Source organism: Cydia splendana, chromosome 15, assembly GCF_910591565.1.
Source record: "Cydia splendana chromosome 15, ilCydSple1.2, whole genome shotgun sequence".
NCBI classification, from domain to species: Eukaryota; Metazoa; Arthropoda; class Insecta; order Lepidoptera; family Tortricidae; genus Cydia; species Cydia splendana.
This window is the reverse complement of record NC_085974.1, coordinates 6333994-6346569: the sequence shown is the minus strand read 5'-3', so window position 1 is coordinate 6346569 and position 12576 is coordinate 6333994.

Sequence of the window (12576 nt, the reverse complement as noted above, 5' to 3'; positions counted from 1 at the left end):
GACGTAAGCCCGTGTCAGTTAGGTGACCTAGAAAAGACGGGAATGGAGTACCAGGCGGAGTATATTATTATACCATGCCCTGAACGAACTGACTTTAACCCACATTATTTGATCATGTCATGGTCTAATAAAACATGGTCTTCCATTCCCAGAGTGACACGGGGCTACGTCACAACAACATGGCCGCTATATATAGCGCTATCGCATATTATCATATAGCGCTGTCGCATGATGACGTAAGCCCGTGTCAGTTAGGTGACCTAGAAAAGACGGGAATGGAGTACCAGGCGGAGTATATTATTATACCATGCCCTGAACGAACTGACTTTAACCCACATTATTTGATCATGTCATGGTCTAATAAAACATGGTCTTCCATTCCCAGAGTGACACGGGCCTACGTCACAATAACATTATTTCAACATAACATGTTACATGGGTACATTATACCTATGGTTAATAAGTTAAAATATTTCTTTATAATTTTATAATTTTCATTTATATGTATTTTAGCTTAAATTTTACAATAACACGTCATTTTTAATTACTCGTTAGCAATATCTTCCGATTCACGAAAGAAATTTCAGACTTTCGGGTAATTCTGTTTATACTACTGGCAACACAGGATAGCGCTGTGCACATTTGACAATTCGGATCTAGATAACTTCATGCCCTGACCGTCATCCTTGTCGAACGCGTGTTAATTGTTATTTCCTTCTCGCTCAGTGTCAGCAGTCGCAGTGTTTTCCAAACTTTTCACGCCGTAAGCTTGGTAATTAATGTGTAACTGTGAATTAGTTTTTCAAACGTTTGTCTTGTATAGATAAATAAAGTTAAATTTAATACATTAGATTTGTTTTATTTTACTATGTTTCTACATGATTAATGCCGTTAAAATAATTTTCACCGTTGGTTAAAATTCTCCCACATTTCAAAGTTTGAGAACCTGTAAACAGCATGATGACGTAGGCGCGTGTCAGTTAGGTCATACGCGAATCTCGGAATGGAGTACCAGGCGGAGTATATTATTATACCATGGATCATGTAATGTTTTCAACTAAGTACCTTCAACTGGCTTAAGAAGCCATTTGAGGGTAGATTTTGTTTACTCTTTTTAGGGTTCCGTACTCAAAGGGTAAAAACGGGACCCATTAAGACACCTCTGTCCGTCTGTCACTAGGCTGTATCTCATGTACCGTGATAGCTAGACAGTTGAAATTTTCACAGATTATTGTATTTTTGTTGCCGCTATAACAACAAATACTAATAAAAATTGGTCCATTGGTCAATCGACAACTAAATAAAAATTGGTCCACTTACCAAATAGGACACCGATGGAATATATATTTAGCTTCTTGTAATGTGTACATGTTTTAACCTCGTGAAGGACAGTTTTTCCTCCTAAAATCAAAGCGACAGATGAAGAAGAAGAAGAAAAACATTTATTTTAACGTCACAACATAGTACATGAAAAAAAAGAAAAGTATGCAGACATAAAACAGATTAGGACGCTAAAATAGGATCCCCACTCAGCATGATGCCGCGGCAGACCGTGGCGCTGGTTTTCTGTGGGGACCTGACTTAATCTAAAATTGAATGGCGACACGTATTACGCCAACGACACACAAATAAATTAATTACATTGATTTAAAAAAAACATGAACATTATTATTCAGATGGCAGTAAAATAAATTTATTTATTTTTATTCAGTTTCGTAATACTTTGTAACTTTTACAAATAGGTCCGCGATAATAGTACATTACGATACAATTGCGAATTACCTATTCGCACATGTATCGTACAACGTTTTACAGTAGGTACATTACCTTGAATTTTCGAGATAGTTGCGTAATGCGCTAATTATCGCACTAGTGCGGTAAAGTAGCTCCATATGTACGTAAAGTTTATAAACATGCAGGCGGCGATATCACGGTACATACTTAATAAGCGAAGAGGCGAGAAAACTAGGAAATGCACTTTGAGCTCCAGCGTGCATCTCATCGAAAGTTATTACCCACTTTAAACTGTGCTTAACTTAATAAGAAATCGCAAACCTTTCTACAGATGTAATTCACAGACCATTGTATTAGTTTTGTTCGTTTAATACCTATACAATCAAACCGACCAAGTGCAAGTCGGACTCGCGCACGAAGGGTTCCGTACCATTACGCAAAAAACGGCAAAAAATCACGTTCGTTGTATGGGAGCCCCATTTAAATATTGTTTTTTTAATCTTTGTTATAGCGGCAACAGAAATACATCATCTGTGACAGACAGACGGACGGACAGACGGACAGCGGAGTTTTAGTAATAGAAAAGTAACCCTTTACCCTTTGGGTACGGAACCCTAAAAATGGACTAGGGTAGATCTACTTTTTGTATTCATATCCTGTCCCATGGTCCAAGGGACAATAGTGGTACAGTTTGTTAGAAGAAATGTTGTATCACGTCCTACTAACATACTTAGTACCTACTAGGTAAGCATTATAGAAACCGATTTTACCTAAATACCACAATTAATATGCATCTTTGATCAATTGTAATACCATAAAATTAGGGTTTTATAAGTTGTCCAGGAGAACGTAACCATGGCAGTGACACTAAAAAGTGGATTTACTCATTTTCCGTGGCTTGATTCTCTATCAATACCTACCTAGTAGGTATAGATGACATCTATAATATATGAATTTATTTCATTAACAATATTTCGTAGCAGATATCTCTGTTTTTTATAAGATATTTAAATTAGTTTAATAAAATCCAGCGTCGTATAAAGTATTATTATATGCTAAGAGGGGTCTGAGCATAAACATATGAAAGGAAAAGCAGCCCACGATATGTAAAATAGCTTCCAGACTTTACAACTTTTGCAGCGTAATCGATAAAGCTTTTGTTGTTTTAATATATGCCTGATTTTCGCTGAACTTAATGCAATCCTTATGATAATGGTATACCTTGAGACCCTCCATGTTTGCCCTAGGGACTGCAGTGTTGGCCGAACGTTAATTGCAATTGACCATAACCATTACAAATTGAACCGTAAACGGTAACGGACGGTTATAGTTTACGATTCAATTTGTAATGGTTAATGGTCATAATGGTCAATTGCATTAACGTTTCGGCCAACACTGCTAGGGAGATCATGGACAAATACGTAAAAGGAATGGACAGATTAAAAGTGACAATTCTTAGTAATTAATTCTTGTTTTGATTATTTAGTATTACAGTCCAATTCTGCCTTTGGTCCTCTAGAATGACACGATCTTATTTGTAGATCCATAAGAGCGTGTCACATATTTTTGCGGCCTTCGAAGAGTAATATACTATTGCAGGTGACTGTACATATAGTACAGTATAATACGTACAGAGTCGGTTCGTCCCGAAGCAAGTATAGGTATTATGCTTAATTAAATGTTACATTTTTATTGTGTCCTAGTTATGGCTATAGTATTTTAACATTTTTTTATAAACGTAAGCGTAGCCATTAATTAAGGAGAATACTCTCACTAATAAATGCTTATCTTTGTACCTAACTCTGAAATATTTCGTGATTTCATTTTTAAATTAATACTTGATTTAAAAGTCGAGTCTTTACCATAATTATATATTAAATAAAGATATGCAAACAATAAGTATTTAGTAAGAGCATGTAGTACTTATAATAAGAAATATTTACATATAGACATGTTTCACTTAAATCCCACTAAATTTGTATCTGCAATGAAAGTAACAAAAAAGAAAACAAATGATAATAATAATAAATAATTATCAAACAATGATCACTAACTTTAAATGCAGCAAATCTGTATAAAACGCTTCTTCTTCTTGAATGTTGTAATTAATTAACTTGTTCCATACATTTTGTCATTAATTGTAGTCTTGTCATTTGGTATTCATTGTAGTCCTTTGTCATTAATTGTATAATCTTTAGGTTTAGTTTGTAATTGCCTTGTTAATTTATATAAGTGCATGCTACTTCTCTCAGAGCAATAATTGTGTTACCCTCAAGTGGAAACTGTTCTGGCAATTGTATTAACTTAATTATTTTAACTATATGTGTAATTATATGCTGTTTGTTTCCCTATGCAAATAAATAAAAAAAAAAATAATAATTAACAAAAGTTACCTACTCAATATACCGAGAACTCTCGTTTCTCTCGAAACAAAATGACGCAGACGTACACATTAATAATTCTCCTCATTTTAAATTCTCTTTTCCAGGAACTTTCCGCAATGCAGGATTTAAAGACCCAATTAGCAACATCAAAATTGTAGCAAATATGAAAACCTTGCAATACACAAAAACATAAATGTGAAATGAGAGCCAAGTTCAATATTAAGAATATTCGTCGTTGTTGACTTCGCCAGAAAAAGAATTGAGATCTATATGGGTGCCAAGTTCTAGTGTGCTTGGAGTGAAGTAAATAAAGTTCAGGATTTGACTTTTCTAGTTTTTACGTACACTCTATATTATTTTTCCTATGTTACTTTTCTAAAATTTAGATTTTTGGTATAAAAATGTCCGCCCTGTGATGATACCTCATTATTATCGATTATTAGTGAACTCATTAATTTAGTATTTCACCGCTGCTCTTTAAATGGTGAGGGTTATAAAACCGTATACCTATATATAAATAAGATAGGATCGGAAGCCGGATGTTAGTATTAACTCAATGCGGGCGACCTTTCAGGGCCCGGGCAATTTCCGATAACTTGAATGAAGTTTTAGGAGTTTATAAAGCTGTTATAGCTACGAATAAGTTGGAACATGCGGGCTCAACGGGTCATGGACGATTTCGTAACGGACGGATTGTAGCTTACTGGTCTGCTGGAGTAGATATAAATGATAGATTATGGTTTATTTCTAACTTCTAACGCCCTTATTCATCAACATCATACTTTTCACCACACCAGCTCGGAAAGGCTTACTTTGCACTTCAAAAACCGATAGCAAAGTTGCACTTTGCTATCAGTAATTCACATATGAGGCAATGTAATCAAATGCAAATTGTGAGTTGTTTTTTTATGTTTGCTGGTAGAATTGACTTTTAAATGATGATTTTGGATTAAATATTTAACAACATTCATTTGAATTTGATTTTGTTTGATATTTTACACATAATATTTGCTTCGGGTTGGTGTGGTGAAAAATTTTGTGTTTCACTCAGGGGCACATTTTGTTTAACCCTCGCAACGCTCAAGATTCCATTTTTCGAACCAAACGCAACGCTCGTGGTTCAATTTTGGAATCTTTCGCTTACTCGGGTATCAATATTACCACGAGCGGTTAAACAACAACTTTGCCCCCTTGTAAAACAAATAACTATTACAAGCCTCAATTAGTTAATTTATGTTTTATCCGTTTTTTACTCGTTTTTTACAAAGACATATCTATAGCTAATTGAGGCTCTTAGCGCTTTTATGAATAACGTCATAAATGTCTAAAATAGTATAGTATGTAATATAGTATGTAAAGACAAAAAATAAAATTATTGTAAGAACAAAAATAGGTTCGTCATTTTTCTGTAAAAAAATTAAGTTAGTATTTAGATTTATATAATATTAAGTCCTGTTCTACAAATATTTTTTAATTAAATTTTTACTTGTGCAGGCAACGAATCTCATTCAATATCTAATTTTTCAGCAGTTGCAGTAAACTTAATGGCACTTACATTTATTTGATAACTAACGACCCGCCCCGGCTTCACACGGGTTAACAAATACACCTAAAGCTTCCTCAAGAATCACTCTATTGATGGGTGAAAACCGCATGAAAACCCGTTCAGTAGTTTTGAGTTTATCGCGAACATACAAACACAGACAGACGCGGCGGGGGACTTTGTTTTATAAGGTGTAGGTAGTGATGACAGTAGGTACAGGACCTCTAACAGATAACCGGAAATCTACTGTGAGTTTGTAATTTTTTTTAAATAAAAGTTAAACGGTAAAAACTTAAAAAAAACCCTTTTACACATAAAATGTTTGAGAGTCGCCCCCCGTACCAATTCAGCTGCATCAGTTGATGCTGACAATGCTCGCTTTTCAGCTAACTATAACTATTATTATAAGGCTTTGTCCAAACTACCGATACTACATAATGAGATACAAGTATTATAAACAGTAGACGAATACATAGCCAGTGATGCGTTCACTAAAGCTTTTATCGTCTGCAGGCACTCGTTGCCACCGAAATTCACAGTGGCACAGAGTAAAAAGTAACAGTGGACTGACGCCTTTGATGATTGCGTAAATGTAGACACCGCACAAGAACACAGTAGGGTTGTCACAACAATAGACAAAGAACATTTCAAATAAGACACGCTAGCCCTGTAAGTAGTACCGAGCTACTAACAATGGCGATGTATGCAGCTAGGGTGCGCGCGACCCACCCCTCGCACCCCGCACGACGGCCCTGTCTAGACGGCTTCGTTGAATTACTGTATTGTTGTATACACGTTGTATTTTAACACGAGCGCGTGCAAAGGAAAATATTACGTCATTTTATGCTGAGTTTAATTTATTTTTCGGCTCAGTTTTAAGCCAACACTTTACTTTGCGCAATGCATAGTAATATTATTTTTCAGGTTTTTATTTAATTCAGTTGGTGTCATGCAAGATTTGAAAAAGTTCCTCGTGTATACGTGACTTGAGTAACAAATTGACAACGCAATGTTATGTTAGCATCAAGCTGGTCTGATGCTAGAGACCAAAAGTGGCCATAGGGCATCGGAAATAAAACAACGCAACCTCATTGAGCCATGCGTGGCTCACTCCGCGATTTCGTCGCGACGCTACCTCGCTACAAGTAGCTACAAGTACATCCGTCCCACACTAATTTTGGTGACTAGCCATAAGCCGCGCGTGGCGCTTGCGCCTCCTAGCGGTCATATCTGTCCTAATCGTAACAGACGCGTTTTGTTAGAGAGTGGATCTTCTGTACCTAGTACTATTATTTAATTCTGTAATTGAGCTTCGAATCGTAAAGGCGGCAATAAAAGCTTACCTATATAGATAAACTACATTTTCGACTTAAACTTAGTAATACCTAGCTTTTTTTCATATTTAAATATGAAGGAAACTAATGAAGGTATTAATTATAATTAATTATTGTGAATTTATTCAGTTATATGACACACTATACCCTACCTAAGCAATATAATTCCATTTTCTCCGTTTTCCTTTGGGATTCAAAATCGTTTTAAATGATTAATCCTCTGAGTCGACAATAATTAAGTACCTAGACATTATAATATATATTATTAAAGATCAGATACTTGGTTTGCATTCATTCTTGTTTTGAATTTTCAGTCAGAAATAAATAAGTAATAAATATTTTTTTTTAGTTATTTATCCAAAATAACTCTTAAATACTAATTTAACATAGTGAAACAGCGAACGAAAACCGCGTACGGTTTATCTGCCGCCATTGTCGCTCGTTTACATTCCGGTAAATAAATAATAAATAAAAATATATTTATTATCACCTCAGAAAGGATACATTTAACAATATTAACTATTAAATAGAGTAAAGGACAACTTAGATTTATATCCTTTGTGAGAGACTGGAGTCTGAAGTAGGCGTAAACCTGTAATACAGATCTCCAGGCCCTCACCCCGGTAGGCGAGAAGTAAGATTTACTCTTAAAAAATAAGTTGCAATGTAGTAAAATTACATTAATGAGGTATCAAAATAACAAAACATCCAATATAGAGAAGTAGAAGAAAAATAAATACTCGCCTACCGTTAGTTTTAAAAATCTTGCGTATGATATTTAATTAGAAGTAACTGTACTCAACATTTCCACTACGCCAAACATTGCCTGACTTGAAAATACAAGTGATTCTCTACCAAACAGGGTATTATATAATTCTTAAAAATGAGCGAAAGGCGGCCATTATGTTAGTTTAGGACTAAGTCGATGTACCTATGTGAATGTATCCAAAAGGTTAATGTACCTATTTAATTTACTCAGGTAGTATCTACTTGAAAAAGTGTCTGAAATAACAATTACGTTTCCACCCTCGAGCAGAATAGCACAGAATACACAAACGAAACCTTTTTGTTTTCCACTAAAATATGCTTCTGTTTCTCTACAAACGATTTATTTGTCCAGGGACCTCGCTGCCGTCGCTTCCTGTTAAAAAAACTAAAGTTATATAAAATAGAGACAAAGTGCAGTGACTCGTAAAACACCGATTTTGGATTAAAGTTTAAACGAAGTGCCATTTTGCTCAAAATTTAAGGCACTTTATAGCCCGAACTATCAGTGGCCAGAAGCCAAGTAATAACGAACCTAATGACTTCTAGTTGGAAGCCAATTACGGCCAATAGCGCTTCTTGTTTTTGATTATTTTACAGATTAGACGCTATGTCCAATACTGAATCGTCAATCAGTACTTACGCTAATGCCCTTGAGATTAAATGTTGACCAAAATTTGGGGCACTTGCAGCAATTTCAACTCAACTTGAACATTCTGCAACTTCCTCTAAGCGGCTCGGATAGGATTTCTCTTTTGTTTTAAGTCTGCCTGCACACTCCAAAGTCAATGTTATTCAATAGTGTAAAATGCGCTAATTAGGCACCTACTTTTCTATGCTTACGAGTAGGTACCTAATGTAAACATTCGTGCACATTATTTAAGGGTTAGAGTATTAATTTAGATAATACGTTCAAAATTATTTAAAAGTAAGCAGTACTGATGTGAAAAAAAATGTGATTTGGTCAGCGGAAAATTGTTATAAGTACGTCTCGCGCTTTTAAATTCTCACAGCGCTCCGAATTCTACTTTGAAAATAATAATATTTTAAATAAATAAACGTAACCCAACAGCAAATTTGCGGGTAGGTATCTAAATCCAATTTATTTTCTTCGTATTTTGTGCCTACATTAAATAATTTTAATATTGTTTGTCAATTTAGCTGACGAGGAAGATTTCCATACGCTTTGTCTCAAATAACAAGAACACTTGAAATTCCTCTCGGCCCTTAACCGCGCTCGAGTTTTCTTTACCTCATTATTACTGGGTACTTTAACTTAATAACAATTTGCATTTTTTATGTACAAACCAATTCGCCGAATTTAAAAAGAAGGCATTTAATATCTATCTAAATTGTGTAGGCGTGAAATATAATTTCGTTCACAATCTAGTTAGGGTTTTATCTTGTAAAACGACAATGAAATTGTTGTCAGTACAATTTCAGAGAATACTAACACTAGATTGAATTTTTATAGAAAGTATTATTGCCTTACATTATAAAAACGAAGTAAAATGTTTTTGACTAAATATAAGGACGGCAATGGAAAGCCACTAGGGAACGATTAGGGTGTACCTGGAGTTATTATCCCTTTTGCGGCCTATTACACTTCTATGTTGCCTAATAGCTCCAAATTATCACAACCACTCGTTAACAGACGAGCTAAAAAGGTACTTATCCCCTTTTTGCAGGAAAAACTGGAACCTGGTAATACTCAAGCCCTGTAGTGCTCGCGCTATGAGCATTTTCTGCCCGTGGCGAAAACTCTGCGATTACTTGAACACGGTAGGTACGGTACGGTACGGTACAAAAGTGGCAAAAGCGAGATGCATAAAAAGTAAGTTACGTAGACGAGAGCGAATATGTCAATGATGTCAAAGCTACGCTACGCTAAGTTACGGGTTATACGGGTATAGATCGTATCGTGACAATAGCATAACTACAACAATCGAGTCACTAGGTCCGTGGGGTAGGGGGGCACGGGGTTTCCATAATGCACTCAGCAAACGCCTAAGGGAGGCCTCAGGTAACCTTCGTGCAGGCAGTTTTCTCGCGCGAAGAATGGCCATAGCAATCCAGCGCGGGAACGCTGCCTGCGTGGGTGCCCACCCTACCATTCCTACCAAGGGTGCAAAATTTTGATAGTTATTTTGAATTTTTTAGCTTTAGTTATTTTAACTGTAGTTAATTTTAGTTTTATATTCATTTTATAACAATTTGTAAAGTCAGAATAATGCTCCTACTTCTTCTTATTGTACCGGCCCTTTAACCGAATGCTTGAACCGGATGCTTTATTTTGGATACCAATTTTATATATGTATGTAAGTGTATTCGCAGCAACCTATTAATTAAACGACTTCCGAATACACATCAATTGAAAGTAACCTACGTCTTAAGTGAACACTCATGAATATTCCCTCGAAAATCAACCCTCACTTATTACTTTTCTTAACCTCTTTTCCCCTCAATCTAAAAGTAACCTTATTCTGTTCCCAATAGGTTCAAATTTCGATTTTAAGATATGATGTTGAAAATTGTATACAAAATCGGGTCCAATACGCTGATTCGGAAATTGCGTATTTGTCGTATCAAAATGATAATAGAAACGAATTGGATTTGTGCGGGCACTCGCTCTAAAGCACCGTAACGTGAGTGCAAGCGGGACGCATATAAAAATAAATTTAATTAGTACGGTATTATTTGTGTTTCTAAATACGCTTAGTCTCATACAATTATCCTTTGTGACGTCATACATAGCCCATTATGCGACCTTACCCGGCATGCGGTAATTTAACGCAATTTGGGTAGGATTATGGCTTTGGTTTGCAAATCGCCGGAATCATTTGCATCCGTTCTATTGAAACGTTTAGGAAGTTGGGGGTCATCCATTAATTACGTCACACGAATTTCAAGGTTTTTTTACCCCTCCCCCCTCCTTGTCACACTTTGTCACATTTGGCAAACCCCTCCCCCCCTGGTGTGACGTCACATTTTTTCAACGAAATCGGCAAATCGAATTAAGTATTATTAATTTTTTGTCAAAATATTAGTAAATTTATAACCCACAACTGATTATGAAAAAAAAATTAAACTAATAAAAACGATTATCGTTCCAAAAACTTGTTTTTGAACTGTACAGTAAATAAAATGATTAAAATAAAATTTTGGTTACTGATGAAGTTAAAGTGACGTCACAAAGTTTGTGACTCCCCTCTACCCCTTGTCACAACATGTCACATTTTCTTGACCCCCTCCCCCCCACTAAACGTGTGATGTAATTAATGGATGACCCCTTGGGTTATATGAGCAAACGCAATCAAAAGCTCTTCAGGCGTATTCTGATGAGTAAAATGTGATACCAATTTGCGCTCGGCTCTTGTATTTTTTTAATTTTATTTTTTTATTTATTTGGCGCATCAACAGCAATACAAAAAGTACATAATACTTACATAGCACAATGAACAAAAAACAAAGCCAATAACAGATGTCCACAATAATACAGTTAATAAATAAATAAATAAATATTATAGGACATTCTTACACAGATTGACTAAGTCCCACAGTAAGCTCAAGAAGGCTTGCTTGTGTTGTGGGTACTCAGACAACGATATATATATAATATAAATACTCAAATACATAGAAAACAACCATGACTCAGGAACAAATATCTGTGTCATCACACAAATAAATGCCCTTACTGGGATTCGAACCCAGGACCATCGACTTCACAGGCAGGGTCACTACCCACTAGGCCAGACCGGTTGTAATATGCAACAACTAAGTGGAAATGGATACATTAAACAGCAATATACTTAATGACCTCAGTCATCCTCGGTGGACCTTATGCAACAAGGTTTTTCGAATTTTTAGTTAGAGTAAGACCAAGCTCTTAAAATAAGACTAGCACAGTCTGTGCTATCCAAATCGCTGCCGAGTTAGCTTGGTCTGACTTTAACAGGATGGACGGTGGAAAAGTCATCAGCATCAATAGTAGCGGATGAAACAAAGCGCCAAAAGTATCTACCATTCTCTAATATCGTAACAAAAAAAGATATGTTTCTGGAGTACAAATAAACTGTACCGTCAACATAGCTTTTGAAATCTAGTTAAACAAAGCGTTTTTCGATGTACGATTATCATCTTGGCTAGGCCCTGACCCTGACGGGTTGATTGGATAACGTATTTCACGTTAGGGACTCAATATACGGGGAATGTTGTGGTAAAAATAACCCTACGTAGGATATCTTTCAATCATTCGCCACATCACACGTTCTCCCACCGCTCAAGAAATGGAGGTCCGTGGGCGGAAAAACGGAATTGGCAAAACCGATTATCATAGGCGGCTGAGCATTCCATCAGGGCTCTGAGTGGGACTCGACACGTAATTATGGGAGCCATGGCTACACTGACGAAAAACCGGTTAAGAACGTTTCATTTATTTTTAGCCGTGTTTATATATTGTGACCTTTTTTGCCACTTTTGTGTTATTTCTACTCAGAATCACGAGCTCTTTCGATCCTAATGGGATAAAAGAATGTCCCAGAGTTTTTTTCCTATTGTGTTGTGTATTTCCCCATATACTTTACATGTATCACTGCTCATATGCGGTAACAAAAAGGAAAGTTTGAAAAATGTATGGACATTTTAGGACACTTTTTTCTCCTATAAGGATGAAAACGGCTCTCGATCCTGACTAGAAATAACACAAAAGTGGCAAAAAAGGTCACAATATATAAAAATGGCAAAAAATAAAAGAAACGCTCTTTCTTAAACGCGAATCTGACTCCCGCACCGAGTGTTCCGTGCAAACTTTGAACCG